The sequence below is a fragment of the Denticeps clupeoides genome, chromosome 8, assembly GCF_900700375.1.
Source record: "Denticeps clupeoides chromosome 8, fDenClu1.1, whole genome shotgun sequence".
Classification (NCBI taxonomy): Eukaryota; Metazoa; Chordata; class Actinopteri; order Clupeiformes; family Denticipitidae; genus Denticeps; species Denticeps clupeoides.
This window is the reverse complement of record NC_041714.1, coordinates 23,363,581-23,378,448: the sequence shown is the minus strand read 5'-3', so window position 1 is coordinate 23,378,448 and position 14,868 is coordinate 23,363,581. Positions and strand designations below refer to the sequence as shown.

General features: G+C 41.0%; 56 non-coding genes across 56 annotated transcripts; all 56 read left to right on the top strand.

The window, feature by feature from the left end:
* Nucleotides 1-174: 174 nt before the first annotated feature.
* Nucleotides 175-293, top strand: LOC114796237 (5S ribosomal RNA). The gene has a single exon (XR_003750640.1). It is a non-coding gene; the product is annotated as a 5S ribosomal RNA (ribosomal RNA).
* A 144-nt stretch (nucleotides 294-437) lies between these two features.
* Nucleotides 438-556, top strand: LOC114796236 (5S ribosomal RNA). Its single transcript, XR_003750639.1, has one exon. It is a non-coding gene; the product is annotated as a 5S ribosomal RNA (ribosomal RNA).
* Nucleotides 557-700: 144 nt separating this feature from the next.
* Nucleotides 701-819, top strand: LOC114796235 (5S ribosomal RNA). Its single transcript, XR_003750638.1, has one exon. It is a non-coding gene; the product is annotated as a 5S ribosomal RNA (ribosomal RNA).
* A 144-nt stretch (nucleotides 820-963) lies between these two features.
* LOC114796234 (5S ribosomal RNA) lies at nucleotides 964-1,082 on the top strand. The gene has a single exon (XR_003750637.1). It is a non-coding gene; the product is annotated as a 5S ribosomal RNA (ribosomal RNA).
* A 144-nt stretch (nucleotides 1,083-1,226) lies between these two features.
* LOC114796233 (5S ribosomal RNA) lies at nucleotides 1,227-1,345 on the top strand. Its single transcript, XR_003750636.1, has one exon. It is a non-coding gene; the product is annotated as a 5S ribosomal RNA (ribosomal RNA).
* A 144-nt stretch (nucleotides 1,346-1,489) lies between these two features.
* LOC114796318 (5S ribosomal RNA) lies at nucleotides 1,490-1,608 on the top strand. Its single transcript, XR_003750707.1, has one exon. It is a non-coding gene; the product is annotated as a 5S ribosomal RNA (ribosomal RNA).
* Nucleotides 1,609-1,752: 144 nt separating this feature from the next.
* LOC114796317 (5S ribosomal RNA) lies at nucleotides 1,753-1,871 on the top strand. The gene has a single exon (XR_003750706.1). It is a non-coding gene; the product is annotated as a 5S ribosomal RNA (ribosomal RNA).
* A 144-nt stretch (nucleotides 1,872-2,015) lies between these two features.
* On the top strand, nucleotides 2,016-2,134 carry LOC114796316 (5S ribosomal RNA). Its single transcript, XR_003750705.1, has one exon. It is a non-coding gene; the product is annotated as a 5S ribosomal RNA (ribosomal RNA).
* A 144-nt stretch (nucleotides 2,135-2,278) lies between these two features.
* On the top strand, nucleotides 2,279-2,397 carry LOC114796315 (5S ribosomal RNA). The gene has a single exon (XR_003750704.1). It is a non-coding gene; the product is annotated as a 5S ribosomal RNA (ribosomal RNA).
* Nucleotides 2,398-2,541: 144 nt separating this feature from the next.
* On the top strand, nucleotides 2,542-2,660 carry LOC114796314 (5S ribosomal RNA). Its single transcript, XR_003750703.1, has one exon. It is a non-coding gene; the product is annotated as a 5S ribosomal RNA (ribosomal RNA).
* Nucleotides 2,661-2,804: 144 nt separating this feature from the next.
* LOC114796312 (5S ribosomal RNA) lies at nucleotides 2,805-2,923 on the top strand. The gene has a single exon (XR_003750701.1). It is a non-coding gene; the product is annotated as a 5S ribosomal RNA (ribosomal RNA).
* Nucleotides 2,924-3,067: 144 nt separating this feature from the next.
* Nucleotides 3,068-3,186, top strand: LOC114796311 (5S ribosomal RNA). The gene has a single exon (XR_003750700.1). It is a non-coding gene; the product is annotated as a 5S ribosomal RNA (ribosomal RNA).
* Nucleotides 3,187-3,330: 144 nt separating this feature from the next.
* Nucleotides 3,331-3,449, top strand: LOC114796310 (5S ribosomal RNA). The gene has a single exon (XR_003750699.1). It is a non-coding gene; the product is annotated as a 5S ribosomal RNA (ribosomal RNA).
* A 144-nt stretch (nucleotides 3,450-3,593) lies between these two features.
* LOC114796309 (5S ribosomal RNA) lies at nucleotides 3,594-3,712 on the top strand. The gene has a single exon (XR_003750698.1). It is a non-coding gene; the product is annotated as a 5S ribosomal RNA (ribosomal RNA).
* Nucleotides 3,713-3,856: 144 nt separating this feature from the next.
* On the top strand, nucleotides 3,857-3,975 carry LOC114796308 (5S ribosomal RNA). Its single transcript, XR_003750697.1, has one exon. It is a non-coding gene; the product is annotated as a 5S ribosomal RNA (ribosomal RNA).
* Nucleotides 3,976-4,119: 144 nt separating this feature from the next.
* Nucleotides 4,120-4,238, top strand: LOC114796307 (5S ribosomal RNA). Its single transcript, XR_003750696.1, has one exon. It is a non-coding gene; the product is annotated as a 5S ribosomal RNA (ribosomal RNA).
* Nucleotides 4,239-4,383: 145 nt separating this feature from the next.
* On the top strand, nucleotides 4,384-4,502 carry LOC114796306 (5S ribosomal RNA). The gene has a single exon (XR_003750695.1). It is a non-coding gene; the product is annotated as a 5S ribosomal RNA (ribosomal RNA).
* Nucleotides 4,503-4,646: 144 nt separating this feature from the next.
* LOC114796305 (5S ribosomal RNA) lies at nucleotides 4,647-4,765 on the top strand. Its single transcript, XR_003750694.1, has one exon. It is a non-coding gene; the product is annotated as a 5S ribosomal RNA (ribosomal RNA).
* Nucleotides 4,766-4,909: 144 nt separating this feature from the next.
* LOC114796241 (5S ribosomal RNA) lies at nucleotides 4,910-5,028 on the top strand. The gene has a single exon (XR_003750644.1). It is a non-coding gene; the product is annotated as a 5S ribosomal RNA (ribosomal RNA).
* Nucleotides 5,029-5,172: 144 nt separating this feature from the next.
* On the top strand, nucleotides 5,173-5,291 carry LOC114796304 (5S ribosomal RNA). The gene has a single exon (XR_003750693.1). It is a non-coding gene; the product is annotated as a 5S ribosomal RNA (ribosomal RNA).
* Nucleotides 5,292-5,435: 144 nt separating this feature from the next.
* On the top strand, nucleotides 5,436-5,554 carry LOC114796303 (5S ribosomal RNA). Its single transcript, XR_003750692.1, has one exon. It is a non-coding gene; the product is annotated as a 5S ribosomal RNA (ribosomal RNA).
* Nucleotides 5,555-5,698: 144 nt separating this feature from the next.
* On the top strand, nucleotides 5,699-5,817 carry LOC114796301 (5S ribosomal RNA). Its single transcript, XR_003750690.1, has one exon. It is a non-coding gene; the product is annotated as a 5S ribosomal RNA (ribosomal RNA).
* A 144-nt stretch (nucleotides 5,818-5,961) lies between these two features.
* LOC114796300 (5S ribosomal RNA) lies at nucleotides 5,962-6,080 on the top strand. Its single transcript, XR_003750689.1, has one exon. It is a non-coding gene; the product is annotated as a 5S ribosomal RNA (ribosomal RNA).
* Nucleotides 6,081-6,224: 144 nt separating this feature from the next.
* Nucleotides 6,225-6,343, top strand: LOC114796299 (5S ribosomal RNA). Its single transcript, XR_003750688.1, has one exon. It is a non-coding gene; the product is annotated as a 5S ribosomal RNA (ribosomal RNA).
* Nucleotides 6,344-6,487: 144 nt separating this feature from the next.
* LOC114796298 (5S ribosomal RNA) lies at nucleotides 6,488-6,606 on the top strand. Its single transcript, XR_003750687.1, has one exon. It is a non-coding gene; the product is annotated as a 5S ribosomal RNA (ribosomal RNA).
* Nucleotides 6,607-6,750: 144 nt separating this feature from the next.
* On the top strand, nucleotides 6,751-6,869 carry LOC114796297 (5S ribosomal RNA). Its single transcript, XR_003750686.1, has one exon. It is a non-coding gene; the product is annotated as a 5S ribosomal RNA (ribosomal RNA).
* Nucleotides 6,870-7,014: 145 nt separating this feature from the next.
* Nucleotides 7,015-7,133, top strand: LOC114796296 (5S ribosomal RNA). Its single transcript, XR_003750685.1, has one exon. It is a non-coding gene; the product is annotated as a 5S ribosomal RNA (ribosomal RNA).
* A 144-nt stretch (nucleotides 7,134-7,277) lies between these two features.
* Nucleotides 7,278-7,396, top strand: LOC114796295 (5S ribosomal RNA). The gene has a single exon (XR_003750684.1). It is a non-coding gene; the product is annotated as a 5S ribosomal RNA (ribosomal RNA).
* A 144-nt stretch (nucleotides 7,397-7,540) lies between these two features.
* Nucleotides 7,541-7,659, top strand: LOC114796293 (5S ribosomal RNA). Its single transcript, XR_003750683.1, has one exon. It is a non-coding gene; the product is annotated as a 5S ribosomal RNA (ribosomal RNA).
* A 144-nt stretch (nucleotides 7,660-7,803) lies between these two features.
* On the top strand, nucleotides 7,804-7,922 carry LOC114796292 (5S ribosomal RNA). The gene has a single exon (XR_003750682.1). It is a non-coding gene; the product is annotated as a 5S ribosomal RNA (ribosomal RNA).
* Nucleotides 7,923-8,066: 144 nt separating this feature from the next.
* Nucleotides 8,067-8,185, top strand: LOC114796291 (5S ribosomal RNA). The gene has a single exon (XR_003750681.1). It is a non-coding gene; the product is annotated as a 5S ribosomal RNA (ribosomal RNA).
* Nucleotides 8,186-8,329: 144 nt separating this feature from the next.
* On the top strand, nucleotides 8,330-8,448 carry LOC114796240 (5S ribosomal RNA). The gene has a single exon (XR_003750643.1). It is a non-coding gene; the product is annotated as a 5S ribosomal RNA (ribosomal RNA).
* A 144-nt stretch (nucleotides 8,449-8,592) lies between these two features.
* Nucleotides 8,593-8,711, top strand: LOC114796289 (5S ribosomal RNA). The gene has a single exon (XR_003750679.1). It is a non-coding gene; the product is annotated as a 5S ribosomal RNA (ribosomal RNA).
* A 144-nt stretch (nucleotides 8,712-8,855) lies between these two features.
* On the top strand, nucleotides 8,856-8,974 carry LOC114796288 (5S ribosomal RNA). The gene has a single exon (XR_003750678.1). It is a non-coding gene; the product is annotated as a 5S ribosomal RNA (ribosomal RNA).
* Nucleotides 8,975-9,118: 144 nt separating this feature from the next.
* LOC114796287 (5S ribosomal RNA) lies at nucleotides 9,119-9,237 on the top strand. Its single transcript, XR_003750677.1, has one exon. It is a non-coding gene; the product is annotated as a 5S ribosomal RNA (ribosomal RNA).
* A 144-nt stretch (nucleotides 9,238-9,381) lies between these two features.
* LOC114796286 (5S ribosomal RNA) lies at nucleotides 9,382-9,500 on the top strand. The gene has a single exon (XR_003750676.1). It is a non-coding gene; the product is annotated as a 5S ribosomal RNA (ribosomal RNA).
* Nucleotides 9,501-9,644: 144 nt separating this feature from the next.
* Nucleotides 9,645-9,763, top strand: LOC114796285 (5S ribosomal RNA). The gene has a single exon (XR_003750675.1). It is a non-coding gene; the product is annotated as a 5S ribosomal RNA (ribosomal RNA).
* A 144-nt stretch (nucleotides 9,764-9,907) lies between these two features.
* LOC114796284 (5S ribosomal RNA) lies at nucleotides 9,908-10,026 on the top strand. Its single transcript, XR_003750674.1, has one exon. It is a non-coding gene; the product is annotated as a 5S ribosomal RNA (ribosomal RNA).
* A 144-nt stretch (nucleotides 10,027-10,170) lies between these two features.
* Nucleotides 10,171-10,289, top strand: LOC114796283 (5S ribosomal RNA). Its single transcript, XR_003750673.1, has one exon. It is a non-coding gene; the product is annotated as a 5S ribosomal RNA (ribosomal RNA).
* A 144-nt stretch (nucleotides 10,290-10,433) lies between these two features.
* Nucleotides 10,434-10,552, top strand: LOC114796282 (5S ribosomal RNA). Its single transcript, XR_003750672.1, has one exon. It is a non-coding gene; the product is annotated as a 5S ribosomal RNA (ribosomal RNA).
* A 144-nt stretch (nucleotides 10,553-10,696) lies between these two features.
* On the top strand, nucleotides 10,697-10,815 carry LOC114796281 (5S ribosomal RNA). The gene has a single exon (XR_003750671.1). It is a non-coding gene; the product is annotated as a 5S ribosomal RNA (ribosomal RNA).
* A 144-nt stretch (nucleotides 10,816-10,959) lies between these two features.
* Nucleotides 10,960-11,078, top strand: LOC114796280 (5S ribosomal RNA). Its single transcript, XR_003750670.1, has one exon. It is a non-coding gene; the product is annotated as a 5S ribosomal RNA (ribosomal RNA).
* A 144-nt stretch (nucleotides 11,079-11,222) lies between these two features.
* LOC114796277 (5S ribosomal RNA) lies at nucleotides 11,223-11,341 on the top strand. The gene has a single exon (XR_003750668.1). It is a non-coding gene; the product is annotated as a 5S ribosomal RNA (ribosomal RNA).
* Nucleotides 11,342-11,485: 144 nt separating this feature from the next.
* Nucleotides 11,486-11,604, top strand: LOC114796276 (5S ribosomal RNA). The gene has a single exon (XR_003750667.1). It is a non-coding gene; the product is annotated as a 5S ribosomal RNA (ribosomal RNA).
* Nucleotides 11,605-11,748: 144 nt separating this feature from the next.
* LOC114796275 (5S ribosomal RNA) lies at nucleotides 11,749-11,867 on the top strand. Its single transcript, XR_003750666.1, has one exon. It is a non-coding gene; the product is annotated as a 5S ribosomal RNA (ribosomal RNA).
* A 144-nt stretch (nucleotides 11,868-12,011) lies between these two features.
* On the top strand, nucleotides 12,012-12,130 carry LOC114796274 (5S ribosomal RNA). Its single transcript, XR_003750665.1, has one exon. It is a non-coding gene; the product is annotated as a 5S ribosomal RNA (ribosomal RNA).
* A 144-nt stretch (nucleotides 12,131-12,274) lies between these two features.
* Nucleotides 12,275-12,393, top strand: LOC114796273 (5S ribosomal RNA). The gene has a single exon (XR_003750664.1). It is a non-coding gene; the product is annotated as a 5S ribosomal RNA (ribosomal RNA).
* A 144-nt stretch (nucleotides 12,394-12,537) lies between these two features.
* Nucleotides 12,538-12,656, top strand: LOC114796261 (5S ribosomal RNA). Its single transcript, XR_003750654.1, has one exon. It is a non-coding gene; the product is annotated as a 5S ribosomal RNA (ribosomal RNA).
* A 144-nt stretch (nucleotides 12,657-12,800) lies between these two features.
* On the top strand, nucleotides 12,801-12,919 carry LOC114796239 (5S ribosomal RNA). The gene has a single exon (XR_003750642.1). It is a non-coding gene; the product is annotated as a 5S ribosomal RNA (ribosomal RNA).
* Nucleotides 12,920-13,063: 144 nt separating this feature from the next.
* Nucleotides 13,064-13,182, top strand: LOC114796252 (5S ribosomal RNA). The gene has a single exon (XR_003750647.1). It is a non-coding gene; the product is annotated as a 5S ribosomal RNA (ribosomal RNA).
* A 144-nt stretch (nucleotides 13,183-13,326) lies between these two features.
* Nucleotides 13,327-13,445, top strand: LOC114796251 (5S ribosomal RNA). Its single transcript, XR_003750646.1, has one exon. It is a non-coding gene; the product is annotated as a 5S ribosomal RNA (ribosomal RNA).
* A 144-nt stretch (nucleotides 13,446-13,589) lies between these two features.
* Nucleotides 13,590-13,708, top strand: LOC114796250 (5S ribosomal RNA). The gene has a single exon (XR_003750645.1). It is a non-coding gene; the product is annotated as a 5S ribosomal RNA (ribosomal RNA).
* Nucleotides 13,709-13,852: 144 nt separating this feature from the next.
* Nucleotides 13,853-13,971, top strand: LOC114796238 (5S ribosomal RNA). The gene has a single exon (XR_003750641.1). It is a non-coding gene; the product is annotated as a 5S ribosomal RNA (ribosomal RNA).
* A 144-nt stretch (nucleotides 13,972-14,115) lies between these two features.
* Nucleotides 14,116-14,234, top strand: LOC114796313 (5S ribosomal RNA). The gene has a single exon (XR_003750702.1). It is a non-coding gene; the product is annotated as a 5S ribosomal RNA (ribosomal RNA).
* Nucleotides 14,235-14,378: 144 nt separating this feature from the next.
* Nucleotides 14,379-14,497, top strand: LOC114796302 (5S ribosomal RNA). The gene has a single exon (XR_003750691.1). It is a non-coding gene; the product is annotated as a 5S ribosomal RNA (ribosomal RNA).
* Nucleotides 14,498-14,641: 144 nt separating this feature from the next.
* On the top strand, nucleotides 14,642-14,760 carry LOC114796290 (5S ribosomal RNA). The gene has a single exon (XR_003750680.1). It is a non-coding gene; the product is annotated as a 5S ribosomal RNA (ribosomal RNA).
* Nucleotides 14,761-14,868: the final 108 nt, after the last annotated feature.

Below are 14,868 nucleotides of genomic sequence, written 5' to 3'. Positions count from 1 at the left end.
GACTCCTGGGAATACCAGGTGCTGTAAGCTTTAACTGTTGAAAAACTTTTTAAAATGAAGTTTTTTTGCATCGCTTTGTTAGTTTTTATCTAAAGTAAGTTAAGAGGTATTTTCACTCTGTGATATGTTTTCAAGCCTAGGTTGTTTAAAGTCCAAGATTTTCAAGCAGAGATTGCTTACGGCCATACCAGCCCAAGAACGCCCGGTCTCGTCTGATCTCGGAAGCTAAGAAGGCTTGGGCCTGGTTAGTACTTGGATGGGAGACCTCCTGGGAATACCAGGTGCTGTAAGCTTTAACTGTTGAAAATCTTTTTAAAATGAAGTTTTTTTGCATCGCTTTGTTAGTTTTTATCTAAAGTAAGTTAAGAGGTATTTTCACTCTGTGATATGTTTTCAAGCCTAGGTTGTTTAAAGTCCAAGATTTTCAAGCAGAGATTGCTTACGGCCATACCAGCCCAAGAACGCCCGGTCTCGTCTGATCTCGGAAGCTAAGAAGGCTTGGGCCTGGTTAGTACTTGGATGGGAGACCTCCTGGGAATACCAGGTGCTGTAAGCTTTAACTGTTGAAAAACTTTTTAAAATGAAGTTTTTTTGCATCGCTTTGTTAGTTTTTATCTAAAGTAAGTTAAGAGGTATTTTCACTCTGTGATATGTTTTCAAGCCTAGGTTGTTTAAAGTCCAAGATTTTCAAGCAGAGATTGCTTACGGCCATACCAGCCCAAGAACGCCCGGTCTCGTCTGATCTCGGAAGCTAAGAAGGCTTGGGCCTGGTTAGTACTTGGATGGGAGACCTCCTGGGAATACCAGGTGCTGTAAGCTTTAACTGTTGAAAAACTTTTTAAAATGAAGTTTTTTTGCATCGCTTTGTTAGTTTTTATCTAAAGTAAGTTAAGAGGTATTTTCACTCTGTGATATGTTTTCAAGCCTAGGTTGTTTAAAGTCCAAGATTTTCAAGCAGAGATTGCTTACGGCCATACCAGCCCAAGAACGCCCGGTCTCGTCTGATCTCGGAAGCTAAGAAGGCTTGGGCCTGGTTAGTACTTGGATGGGAGACCTCCTGGGAATACCAGGTGCTGTAAGCTTTAACTGTTGAAAAACTTTTTAAAATGAAGTTTTTTTGCATCGCTTTGTTAGTTTTTATCTAAAGTAAGTTAAGAGGTATTTTCACTCTGTGATATGTTTTCAAGCCTAGGTTGTTTAAAGTCCAAGATTTTCAAGCAGAGATTGCTTACGGCCATACCAGCCCAAGAACGCCCGGTCTCGTCTGATCTCGGAAGCTAAGAAGGCTTGGGCCTGGTTAGTACTTGGATGGGAGACCTCCTGGGAATACCAGGTGCTGTAAGCTTTAACTGTTGAAAAACTTTTTAAAATGAAGTTTTTTTGCATCGCTTTGTTAGTTTTTATCTAAAGTAAGTTAAGAGGTATTTTCACTCTGTGATATGTTTTCAAGCCTAGGTTGTTTAAAGTCCAAGATTTTCAAGCAGAGATTGCTTACGGCCATACCAGCCCAAGAACGCCCGGTCTCGTCTGATCTCGGAAGCTAAGAAGGCTTGGGCCTGGTTAGTACTTGGATGGGAGACCTCCTGGGAATACCAGGTGCTGTAAGCTTTAACTGTTGAAAAACTTTTTAAAATGAAGTTTTTTTGCATCGCTTTGTTAGTTTTTATCTAAAGTAAGTTAAGAGGTATTTTCACTCTGTGATATGTTTTCAAGCCTAGGTTGTTTAAAGTCCAAGATTTTCAAGCAGAGATTGCTTACGGCCATACCAGCCCAAGAACGCCCGGTCTCGTCTGATCTCGGAAGCTAAGAAGGCTTGGGCCTGGTTAGTACTTGGATGGGAGACCTCCTGGGAATACCAGGTGCTGTAAGCTTTAACTGTTGAAAAACGTTTTAAAATGAAGTTTTTTTGCATCGCTTTGTTAGTTTTTATCTAAAGTAAGTTAAGAGGTATTTTCACTCTGTGATATGTTTTCAAGCCTAGGTTGTTTAAAGTCCAAGATTTTCAAGCAGAGATTGCTTACGGCCATACCAGCCCAAGAACGCCCGGTCTCGTCTGATCTCGGAAGCTAAGAAGGCTTGGGCCTGGTTAGTACTTGGATGGGAGACCTCCTGGGAATACCAGGTGCTGTAAGCTTTAACTGTTGAAAAACTTTTTAAAATGAAGTTTTTTTGCATCGCTTTGTTAGTTTTTATCTAAAGTAAGTTAAGAGGTATTTTCACTCTGTGATATGTTTTCAAGCCTAGGTTGTTTAAAGTCCAAGATTTTCAAGCAGAGATTGCTTACGGCCATACCAGCCCAAGAACGCCCGGTCTCGTCTGATCTCGGAAGCTAAGAAGGCTTGGGCCTGGTTAGTACTTGGATGGGAGACCTCCTGGGAATACCAGGTGCTGTAAGCTTTAACTGTTGAAAAACTTTTTAAAATGAAGTTTTTTTGCATCGCTTTGTTAGTTTTTATCTAAAGTAGGTTAAGAGGTATTTTCACTCTGTGATATGTTTTCAAGCCTAGGTTGTTTAAAGTCCAAGATTTTCAAGCAGAGATTGCTTACGGCCATACCAGCCCAAGAACGCCCGGTCTCGTCTGATCTCGGAAGCTAAGAAGGCTTGGGCCTGGTTAGTACTTGGATGGGAGACCTCCTGGGAATACCAGGTGCTGTAAGCTTTAACTGTTGAAAAACTTTTTAAAATGAAGTTTTTTTGCATCGCTTTGTTAGTTTTTATCTAAAGTAAGTTAAGAGGTATTTTCACTCTGTGATATGTTTTCAAGCCTAGGTTGTTTAAAGTCCAAGATTTTCAAGCAGAGATTGCTTACGGCCATACCAGCCCAAGAACGCCCGGTCTCGTCTGATCTCGGAAGCTAAGAAGGCTTGGGCCTGGTTAGTACTTGGATGGGAGACCTCCTGGGAATACCAGGTGCTGTAAGCTTTAACTGTTGAAAAACTTTTTAAAATGAAGTTTTTTTGCATCGCTTTGTTAGTTTTTATCTAAAGTAAGTTAAGAGGTATTTTCACTCTGTGATATGTTTTCAAGCCTAGGTTGTTTAAAGTCCAAGATTTTCAAGCAGAGATTGCTTACGGCCATACCAGCCCAAGAACGCCCGGTCTCGTCTGATCTCGGAAGCTAAGAAGGCTTGGGCCTGGTTAGTACTTGGATGGGAGACCTCCTGGGAATACCAGGTGCTGTAAGCTTTAACTGTTGAAAAACTTTTTAAAATGAAGTTTTTTTGCATCGCTTTGTTAGTTTTTATCTAAAGTAAGTTAAGAGGTATTTTCACTCTGTGATATGTTTTCAAGCCTAGGTTGTTTAAAGTCCAAGATTTTCAAGCAGAGATTGCTTACGGCCATACCAGCCCAAGAACGCCCGGTCTCGTCTGATCTCGGAAGCTAAGAAGGCTTGGGCCTGGTTAGTACTTGGATGGGAGACCTCCTGGGAATACCAGGTGCTGTAAGCTTTAACTGTTGAAAAACTTTTTAAAATGAAGTTTTTTTGCATCGCTTTGTTAGTTTTTATCTAAAGTAAGTTAAGAGGTATTTTCACTCTGTGATATGTTTTCAAGCCTAGGTTGTTTAAAGTCCAAGATTTTCAAGCAGAGATTGCTTACGGCCATACCAGCCCAAGAACGCCCGGTCTCGTCTGATCTCGGAAGCTAAGAAGGCTTGGGCCTGGTTAGTACTTGGATGGGAGACCTCCTGGGAATACCAGGTGCTGTAAGCTTTAACTGTTGAAAAACTTTTTAAAATGAAGTTTTTTTGCATCGCTTTGTTAGTTTTTATCTAAAGTAAGTTAAGAGGTATTTTCACTCTGTGATATGTTTTCAAGCCTAGGTTGTTTAAAGTCCAAGATTTTCAAGCAGAGATTGCTTACGGCCATACCAGCCCAAGAACGCCCGGTCTCGTCTGATCTCGGAAGCTAAGAAGGCTTGGGCCTGGTTAGTACTTGGATGGGAGACCTCCTGGGAATACCAGGTGCTGTAAGCTTTAACTGTTGAAAAACTTTTTAAAATGAAGTTTTTTTGCATCGCTTTGTTAGTTTTTATCTAAAGTAAGTTAAGAGGTATTTTCACTCTGTGATATGTTTTCAAGCCTAGGTTGTTTAAAGTCCAAGATTTTCAAGCAGAGATTGCTTACGGCCATACCAGCCCAAGAACGCCCGGTCTCGTCTGATCTCGGAAGCTAAGAAGGCTTGGGCCTGGTTAGTACTTGGATGGGAGACCTCCTGGGAATACCAGGTGCTGTAAGCTTTAACTGTTGAAAAACTTTTTAAAATGAAGTTTTTTTTGCATCGCTTTGTTAGTTTTTATCTAAAGTAAGTTAAGAGGTATTTTCACTCTGTGATATGTTTTCAAGCCTAGGTTGTTTAAAGTCCAAGATTTTCAAGCAGAGATTGCTTACGGCCATACCAGCCCAAGAACGCCCGGTCTCGTCTGATCTCGGAAGCTAAGAAGGCTTGGGCCTGGTTAGTACTTGGATGGGAGACCTCCTGGGAATACCAGGTGCTGTAAGCTTTAACTGTTGAAAAACTTTTTAAAATGAAGTTTTTTTGCATCGCTTTGTTAGTTTTTATCTAAAGTAAGTTAAGAGGTATTTTCACTCTGTGATATGTTTTCAAGCCTAGGTTGTTTAAAGTCCAAGATTTTCAAGCAGAGATTGCTTACGGCCATACCAGCCCAAGAACGCCCGGTCTCGTCTGATCTCGGAAGCTAAGAAGGCTTGGGCCTGGTTAGTACTTGGATGGGAGACCTCCTGGGAATACCAGGTGCTGTAAGCTTTAACTGTTGAAAAACTTTTTAAAATGAAGTTTTTTTGCATCGCTTTGTTAGTTTTTATGTAAAGTAAGTTAAGAGGTATTTTCACTCTGTGATATGTTTTCAAGCCTAGGTTGTTTAAAGTCCAAGATTTTCAAGCAGAGATTGCTTACGTCCATACCAGCCCAAGAACGCCCGGTCTCGTCTGATCTCGGAAGCTAAGAAGGCTTGGGCCTGGTTAGTACTTAGATGGGAGACCTCCTGGGAATACCAGGTGCTGTAAGCTTTAACTGTTGAAAAACTTTTTAAAATGAAGTTTTTTTGCATCGCTTTGTTAGTTTTTATCTAAAGTAAGTTAAGAGGTATTTTCACTCTGTGATATGTTTTCAAGCCTAGGTTGTTTAAAGTCCAAGATTTTCAAGCAGAGATTGCTTACGGCCATACCAGCCCAAGAACGCCCGGTCTCGTCTGATCTCGGAAGCTAAGAAGGCTTGGGCCTGGTTAGTACTTGGATGGGAGACCTCCTGGGAATACCAGGTGCTGTAAGCTTTAACTGTTGAAAAACTTTTTAAAATGAAGTTTTTTTGCATCGCTTTGTTAGTTTTTATCTAAAGTAAGTTAAGAGGTATTTTCACTCTGTGATATGTTTTCAAGCCTAGGTTGTTTAAAGTCCAAGATTTTCAAGCAGAGATTGCTTACGGCCATACCAGCCCAAGAACGCCCGGTCTCGTCTGATCTCGGAAGCTAAGAAGGCTTGGGCCTGGTTAGTACTTGGATGGGAGACCTCCTGGGAATACCAGGTGCTGTAAGCTTTAACTGTTGAAAAACTTTTTAAAATGAAGTTTTTTTGCATCGCTTTGTTAGTTTTTATCTAAAGTAAGTTAAGAGGTATTTTCACTCTGTGATATGTTTTCAAGCCTAGGTTGTTTAAAGTCCAAGATTTTCAAGCAGAGATTGCTTACGGCCATACCAGCCCAAGAACGCCCGGTCTCGTCTGATCTCGGAAGCTAAGAAGGCTTGGGCCTGGTTAGTACTTGGATGGGAGACCTCCTGGGAATACCAGGTGCTGTAAGCTTTAACTGTTGAAAAACTTTTTAAAATGAAGTTTTTTTGCATCGCTTTGTTAGTTTTTATCTAAAGTAAGTTAAGAGGTATTTTCACTCTGTGATATGTTTTCAAGCCTAGGTTGTTTAAAGTCCAAGATTTTCAAGCAGAGATTGCTTACGGCCATACCAGCCCAAGAACGCCCGGTCTCGTCTGATCTCGGAAGCTAAGAAGGCTTGGGCCTGGTTAGTACTTGGATGGGAGACCTCCTGGGAATACCAGGTGCTGTAAGCTTTAACTGTTGAAAAACTTTTTAAAATGAAGTTTTTTTGCATCGCTTTGTTAGTTTTTATCTAAAGTAAGTTAAGAGGTATTTTCACTCTGTGATATGTTTTCAAGCCTAGGTTGTTTAAAGTCCAAGATTTTCAAGCAGAGATTGCTTACGGCCATACCAGCCCAAGAACGCCCGGTCTCGTCTGATCTCGGAAGCTAAGAAGGCTTGGGCCTGGTTAGTACTTGGATGGGAGACCTCCTGGGAATACCAGGTGCTGTAAGCTTTAACTGTTGAAAAACTTTTTAAAATGAAGTTTTTTTGCATCGCTTTGTTAGTTTTTATCTAAAGTAAGTTAAGAGGTATTTTCACTCTGTGATATGTTTTCAAGCCTAGGTTGTTTAAAGTCCAAGATTTTCAAGCAGAGATTGCTTACGGCCATACCAGCCCAAGAACGCCCGGTCTCGTCTGATCTCGGAAGCTAAGAAGGCTTGGGCCTGGTTAGTACTTGGATGGGAGACCTCCTGGGAATACCAGGTGCTGTAAGCTTTAACTGTTGAAAAACTTTTTAAAATGAAGTTTTTTTGCATCGCTTTGTTAGTTTTTATCTAAAGTAAGTTAAGAGGTATTTTCACTCTGTGATATGTTTTCAAGCCTAGGTTGTTTAAAGTCCAAGATTTTCAAGCAGAGATTGCTTACGGCCATACCAGCCCAAGAACGCCCGGTCTCGTCTGATCTCGGAAGCTAAGAAGGCTTGGGCCTGGTTAGTACTTGGATGGGAGACCTCCTGGGAATACCAGGTGCTGTAAGCTTTAACTGTTGAAAAACTTTTTAAAATGAAGTTTTTTTTGCATCGCTTTGTTAGTTTTTATCTAAAGTAAGTTAAGAGGTATTTTCACTCTGTGATATGTTTTCAAGCCTAGGTTGTTTAAAGTCCAAGATTTTCAAGCAGAGATTGCTTACGGCCATACCAGCCCAAGAACGCCCGGTCTCGTCTGATCTCGGAAGCTAAGAAGGCTTGGGCCTGGTTAGTACTTGGATGGGAGACCTCCTGGGAATACCAGGTGCTGTAAGCTTTAACTGTTGAAAAACTTTTTAAAATGAAGTTTTTTTGCATCGCTTTGTTAGTTTTTATCTAAAGTAAGTTAAGAGGTATTTTCACTCTGTGATATGTTTTCAAGCCTAGGTTGTTTAAAGTCCAAGATTTTCAAGCAGAGATTGCTTACGGCCATACCAGCCCAAGAACGCCCGGTCTCGTCTGATCTCGGAAGCTAAGAAGGCTTGGGCCTGGTTAGTACTTGGATGGGAGACCTCCTGGGAATACCAGGTGCTGTAAGCTTTAACTGTTGAAAAACTTTTTAAAATGAAGTTTTTTTGCATCGCTTTGTTAGTTTTTATCTAAAGTAAGTTAAGAGGTATTTTCACTCTGTGATATGTTTTCAAGCCTAGGTTGTTTAAAGTCCAAGATTTTCAAGCAGAGATTGCTTACGGCCATACCAGCCCAAGAACGCCCGGTCTCGTCTGATCTCGGAAGCTAAGAAGGCTTGGGCCTGGTTAGTACTTGGATGGGAGACCTCCTGGGAATACCAGGTGCTGTAAGCTTTAACTGTTGAAAAACTTTTTAAAATGAAGTTTTTTTGCATCGCTTTGTTAGTTTTTATCTAAAGTAAGTTAAGAGGTATTTTCACTCTGTGATATGTTTTCAAGCCTAGGTTGTTTAAAGTCCAAGATTTTCAAGCAGAGATTGCTTACGGCCATACCAGCCCAAGAACGCCCGGTCTCGTCTGATCTCGGAAGCTAAGAAGGCTTGGGCCTGGTTAGTACTTGGATGGGAGACCTCCTGGGAATACCAGGTGCTGTAAGCTTTAACTGTTGAAAAACTTTTTAAAATGAAGTTTTTTTGCATCGCTTTGTTAGTTTTTATCTAAAGTAAGTTAAGAGGTATTTTCACTCTGTGATATGTTTTCAAGCCTAGGTTGTTTAAAGTCCAAGATTTTCAAGCAGAGATTGCTTACGGCCATACCAGCCCAAGAACGCCCGGTCTCGTCTGATCTCGGAAGCTAAGAAGGCTTGGGCCTGGTTAGTACTTGGATGGGAGACCTCCTGGGAATACCAGGTGCTGTAAGCTTTAACTGTTGAAAAACTTTTTAAAATGAAGTTTTTTTGCATCGCTTTGTTAGTTTTTATCTAAAGTAAGTTAAGAGGTATTTTCACTCTGTGATATGTTTTCAAGCCTAGGTTGTTTAAAGTCCAAGATTTTCAAGCAGAGATTGCTTACGGCCATACCAGCCCAAGAACGCCTGGTCTCGTCTGATCTCGGAAGCTAAGAAGGCTTGGGCCTGGTTAGTACTTGGATGGGAGACCTCCTGGGAATACCAGGTGCTGTAAGCTTTAACTGTTGAAAAACTTTTTAAAATGAAGTTTTTTTGCATCGCTTTGTTAGTTTTTATCTAAAGTAAGTTAAGAGGTATTTTCACTCTGTGATATGTTTTCAAGCCTAGGTTGTTTAAAGTCCAAGATTTTCAAGCAGAGATTGCTTACGGCCATACCAGCCCAAGAACGCCCGGTCTCGTCTGATCTCGGAAGCTAAGAAGGCTTGGGCCTGGTTAGTACTTGGATGGGAGACCTCCTGGGAATACCAGGTGCTGTAAGCTTTAACTGTTGAAAAACTTTTTAAAATGAAGTTTTTTTGCATCGCTTTGTTAGTTTTTATCTAAAGTAAGTTAAGAGGTATTTTCACTCTGTGATATGTTTTCAAGCCTAGGTTGTTTAAAGTCCAAGATTTTCAAGCAGAGATTGCTTACGGCCATACCAGCCCAAGAACGCCCGGTCTCGTCTGATCTCGGAAGCTAAGAAGGCTTGGGCCTGGTTAGTACTTGGATGGGAGACCTCCTGGGAATACCAGGTGCTGTAAGCTTTAACTGTTGAAAAACTTTTTAAAATGAAGTTTTTTTGCATCGCTTTGTTAGTTTTTATCTAAAGTAAGTTAAGAGGTATTTTCACTCTGTGATATGTTTTCAAGCCTAGGTTGTTTAAAGTCCAAGATTTTCAAGCAGAGATTGCTTACGGCCATACCAGCCCAAGAACGCCCGGTCTCGTCTGATCTCGGAAGCTAAGAAGGCTTGGGCCTGGTTAGTACTTGGATGGGAGACCTCCTGGGAATACCAGGTGCTGTAAGCTTTAACTGTTGAAAAACTTTTTAAAATGAAGTTTTTTTGCATCGCTTTGTTAGTTTTTATCTAAAGTAAGTTAAGAGGTATTTTCACTCTGTGATATGTTTTCAAGCCTAGGTTGTTTAAAGTCCAAGATTTTCAAGCAGAGATTGCTTACGGCCATACCAGCCCAAGAACGCCCGGTCTCGTCTGATCTCGGAAGCTAAGAAGGCTTGGGCCTGGTTAGTACTTGGATGGGAGACCTCCTGGGAATACCAGGTGCTGTAAGCTTTAACTGTTGAAAAACTTTTTAAAATGAAGTTTTTTTGCATCGCTTTGTTAGTTTTTATCTAAAGTAAGTTAAGAGGTATTTTCACTCTGTGATATGTTTTCAAGCCTAGGTTGTTTAAAGTCCAAGATTTTCAAGCAGAGATTGCTTACGGCCATACCAGCCCAAGAACGCCCGGTCTCGTCTGATCTCGGAAGCTAAGAAGGCTTGGGCCTGGTTAGTACTTGGATGGGAGACCTCCTGGGAATACCAGGTGCTGTAAGCTTTAACTGTTGAAAAACTTTTTAAAATGAATTTTTTTTGCATCGCTTTGTTAGTTTTTATCTAAAGTAAGTTAAGAGGTATTTTCACTCTGTGATATGTTTTCAAGCCTAGGTTGTTTAAAGTCCAAGATTTTCAAGCAGAGATTGCTTACGGCCATACCAGCCCAAGAACGCCCGGTCTCGTCTGATCTCGGAAGCTAAGAAGGCTTGGGCCTGGTTAGTACTTGGATGGGAGACCTCCTGGGAATACCAGGTGCTGTAAGCTTTAACTGTTGAAAAACTTTTTAAAATGAAGTTTTTTTGCATCGCTTTGTTAGTTTTTATCTAAAGTAAGTTAAGAGGTATTTTCACTCTGTGATATGTTTTCAAGCCTAGGTTGTTTAAAGTCCAAGATTTTCAAGCAGAGATTGCTTACGGCCATACCAGCCCAAGAACGCCCGGTCTCGTCTGATCTCGGAAGCTAAGAAGGCTTGGGCCTGGTTAGTACTTGGATGGGAGACCTCCTGGGAATACCAGGTGCTGTAAGCTTTAACTGTTGAAAAACTTTTTAAAATGAAGTTTTTTTGCATCGCTTTGTTAGTTTTTATCTAAAGTAAGTTAAGAGGTATTTTCACTCTGTGATATGTTTTCAAGCCTAGGTTGTTTAAAGTCCAAGATTTTCAAGCAGAGATTGCTTACGGCCATACCAGCCCAAGAACGCCCGGTCTCGTCTGATCTCGGAAGCTAAGAAGGCTTGGGCCTGGTTAGTACTTGGATGGGAGACCTCCTGGGAATACCAGGTGCTGTAAGCTTTAACTGTTGAAAAACTTTTTAAAATGAAGTTTTTTTGCATCGCTTTGTTAGTTTTTATCTAAAGTAAGTTAAGAGGTATTTTCACTCTGTGATATGTTTTCAAGCCTAGGTTGTTTAAAGTCCAAGATTTTCAAGCAGAGATTGCTTACGGCCATACCAGCCCAAGAACGCCCGGTCTCGTCTGATCTCGGAAGCTAAGAAGGCTTGGGCCTGGTTAGTACTTGGATGGGAGACCTCCTGGGAATACCAGGTGCTGTAAGCTTTAACTGTTGAAAAACTTTTTAAAATGAAGTTTTTTTGCATCGCTTTGTTAGTTTTTATCTAAAGTAAGTTAAGAGGTATTTTCACTCTGTGATATGTTTTCAAGCCTAGGTTGTTTAAAGTCCAAGATTTTCAAGCAGAGATTGCTTACGGCCATACCAGCCCAAGAACGCCCGGTCTCGTCTGATCTCGGAAGCTAAGAAGGCTTGGGCCTGGTTAGTACTTGGATGGGAGACCTCCTGGGAATACCAGGTGCTGTAAGCTTTAACTGTTGAAAAACTTTTTAAAATGAAGTTTTTTTGCATCGCTTTGTTAGTTTTTATCTAAAGTAAGTTAAGAGGTATTTTCACTCTGTGATATGTTTTCAAGCCTAGGTTGTTTAAAGTCCAAGATTTTCAAGCAGAGATTGCTTACGGCCATACCAGCCCAAGAACGCCCGGTCTCGTCTGATCTCGGAAGCTAAGAAGGCTTGGGCCTGGTTAGTACTTGGATGGGAGACCTCCTGGGAATACCAGGTGCTGTAAGCTTTAACTGTTGAAAAACTTTTTAAAATGAAGTTTTTTTGCATCGCTTTGTTAGTTTTTATCTAAAGTAAGTTAAGAGGTATTTTCACTCTGTGATATGTTTTCAAGCCTAGGTTGTTTAAAGTCCAAGATTTTCAAGCAGAGATTGCTTACGGCCATACCAGCCCAAGAACGCCCGGTCTCGTCTGATCTCGGAAGCTAAGAAGGCTTGGGCCTGGTTAGTACTTGGATGGGAGACCTCCTGGGAATACCAGGTGCTGTAAGCTTTAACTGTTGAAAAACTTTTTAAAATGAAGTTTTTTTGCATCGCTTTGTTAGTTTTTATCTAAAGTAAGTTAAGAGGTATTTTCACTCTGTGATATGTTTTCAAGCCTAGGTTGTTTAAAGTCCAAGATTTTCAAGCAGAGATTGCTTACGGCCATACCAGCCCAAGAACGCCCGGTCTCGTCTGATCTCGGAAGCTAAGAAGGCTTGGGCCTGGTTAGTACTTGGATGGGAGACCTCCTGGGAATACCAGGTGCTGTAAGCTTTAACTGTTGAAAAACTTTTTAAAATGAAGTTTTTTTGCATCGCTTTGTTAGTTTTTATCTAAAGTAAGTTAAGAGGTATTTTCACTCTGTGATATGTTTTCAAGCCTAGGTTGTTTAAAGTCCAAGATTTTCAAGCAGAGATTGCTTACGGCCATACCAGCCCAAGAACGCCCGGTCTCGTCTGATCTCGGAAGCTAAGAAGGCTTGGGCCTGGTTAGTACTTGGATGGGAGACCTCCTGGGAATACCAGGTGCTGTAAGCTTTAACTGTTGAAAAACTTTTTAAAATGAAGTTTTTTTGCATCGCTTTGTTAGTTTTTATCTAAAGTAAGTTAAGAGGTATTTTCACTCTGTGATATGTTTTCAAGCCTAGGTTGTTTAAAGTCCAAGATTTTCAAGCAGAGATTGCTTACGGCCATACCAGCCCAAGAACGCCCGGTCTCGTCTGATCTCGGAAGCTAAGAAGGCTTGGGCCTGGTTAGTACTTGGATGGGAGACCTCCTGGGAATACCAGGTGCTGTAAGCTTTAACTGTTGAAAAACTTTTTAAAATGAAGTTTTTTTGCATCGCTTTGTTAGTTTTTATCTAAAGTAAGTTAAGAGGTATTTTCACTCTGTGATATGTTTTCAAGCCTAGGTTGTTTAAAGTCCAAGATTTTCAAGCAGAGATTGCTTACGGCCATACCAGCCCAAGAACGCCCGGTCTCGTCTGATCTCGGAAGCTAAGAAGGCTTGGGCCTGGTTAGTACTTGGATGGGAGACCTCCTGGGAATACCAGGTGCTGTAAGCTTTAACTGTTGAAAAACTTTTTAAAATGAAGTTTTTTTGCATCGCTTTGTTAGTTTTTATCTAAAGTAAGTTAAGAGGTATTTTCACTCTGTGATATGTTTTCAAGCCTAGGTTGTTTAAAGTCCAAGATTTTCAAGCAGAGATTGCTTACAGCCATACCAGCCCAAGAACGCCCGGTCTCGTCTGATCTCGGAAGCTAAGAAGGCTTGGGCCTGGTTAGTACTTGGATGGGAGACCTCCTGGGAATACCAGGTGCTGTAAGCTTTAACTGTTGAAAAACTTTTTAAAATGAAGTTTTTTTGCATCGCTTTGTTAGTTTTTATCTAAAGTAAGTTAAGAGGTATTTTCACTCTGTGATATGTTTTCAAGCCTAGGTTGTTTAAAGTCCAAGATTTTCAAGCAGAGATTGCTTACGGCCATACCAGCCCAAGAACGCCCGGTCTCGTCTGATCTCGGAAGCTAAGAAGGCTTGGGCCTGGTTAGTACTTGGATGGGAGACCTCCTGGGAATACCAGGTGCTGTAAGCTTTAACTGTTGAAAAACTTTTTAAAATGAAGTTTTTTTGCATCGCTTTGTTAGTTTTTATCTAAAGTAAGTTAAGAGGTATTTTCACTCTGTGATATGTTTTCAAGCCTAGGTTGTTTAAAGTCCAAGATTTTCAAGCAGAGATTGCTTACGGCCATACCAGCCCAAGAACGCCCGGTCTCGTCTGATCTCGGAAGCTAAGAAGGCTTGGGCCTGGTTAGTACTTGGATGGGAGACCTCCTGGGAATACCAGGTGCTGTAAGCTTTAACTGTTGAAAAACTTTTTAAAATGAAGTTTTTTTGCATCGCTTTGTTAGTTTTTATCTAAAGTAAGTTAAGAGGTATTTTCACTCTGTGATATGTTTTCAAGCCTAGGTTGTTTAAAGTCCAAGATTTTCAAGCAGAGATTGCTTACGGCCATACCAGCCCAAGAACGCCCGGTCTCGTCTGATCTCGGAAGCTAAGAAGGCTTGGGCCTGGTTAGTACTTGGATGGGAGACCTCCTGGGAATACCAGGTGCTGTAAGCTTTAACTGTTGAAAAACTTTTTAAAATGAAGTTTTTTTGCATCGCTTTGTTAGTTTTTATCTAAAGTAAGTTAAGAGGTATTTTCACTCTGTGATATGTTTTCAAGCCTAGGTTGTTTAAAGTCCAAGATTTTCAAGCAGAGATTGCTTACGGCCATACCAGCCCAAGAACGCCCGGTCTCGTCTGATCTCGGAAGCTAAGAAGGCTTGGGCCTGGTTAGTACTTGGATGGGAGACCTCCTGGGAATACCAGGTGCTGTAAGCTTTAACTGTTGAAAAACTTTTTAAAATGAAGTTTTTTTGCATCGCTTTGTTAGTTTTTATCTAAAGTAAGTTAAGAGGTATTTTCACTCTGTGATATGTTTTCAAGCCTAGGTTGTTTAAAGTCCAAGATTTTCAAGCAGAGATTGCTTACGGCCATACCAGCCCAAGAACGCCCGGTCTCGTCTGATCTCGGAAGCTAAGAAGGCTTGGGCCTGGTTAGTACTTGGATGGGAGACCTCCTGGGAATACCAGGTGCTGTAAGCTTTAACTGTTGAAAAACTTTTTAAAATGAAGTTTTTTTGCATCGCTTTGTTAGTTTTTATCTAAAGTAAGTTAAGAGGTATTTTCACTCTGTGATATGTTTTCAAGCCTAGGTTGTTTAAAGTCCAAGATTTTCAAGCAGAGATTGCTTACGGCCATACCAGCCCAAGAACGCCCGGTCTCGTCTGATCTCGGAAGCTAAGAAGGCTTGGGCCTGGTTAGTACTTGGATGGGAGACCTCCTGGGAATACCAGGTGCTGTAAGCTTTAACTGTTGAAAAACTTTTTAAAATGAAGTTTTTTTGCATCGCTTTGTTAGTTTTTATCTAAAGTAAGTTAAGAGGTATTTTCACTCTGTGATATGTTTTCAAGCCTAGGTTGTTTAAAGTCCAAGATTTTCAAGCAGAGATTGCTTACGGCCATACCAGCCCAAGAACGCCCGGTCTCGTCTGATCTCGGAAGCTAAGAAGGCTTGGGCCTGGTTAGTACTTGGATGGGAGACCTCCTGGGAATACCAGGTGCTGTAAGCTTTAACTGTTGAAAAACTTTTTAAAATGAAGTTTTTTTGCATCGCTTTGTTAGTTTTTATCTAAAGTAAGTTAAGAGGTATTTTCACTCTGTGATATGTTTTCAAGCCT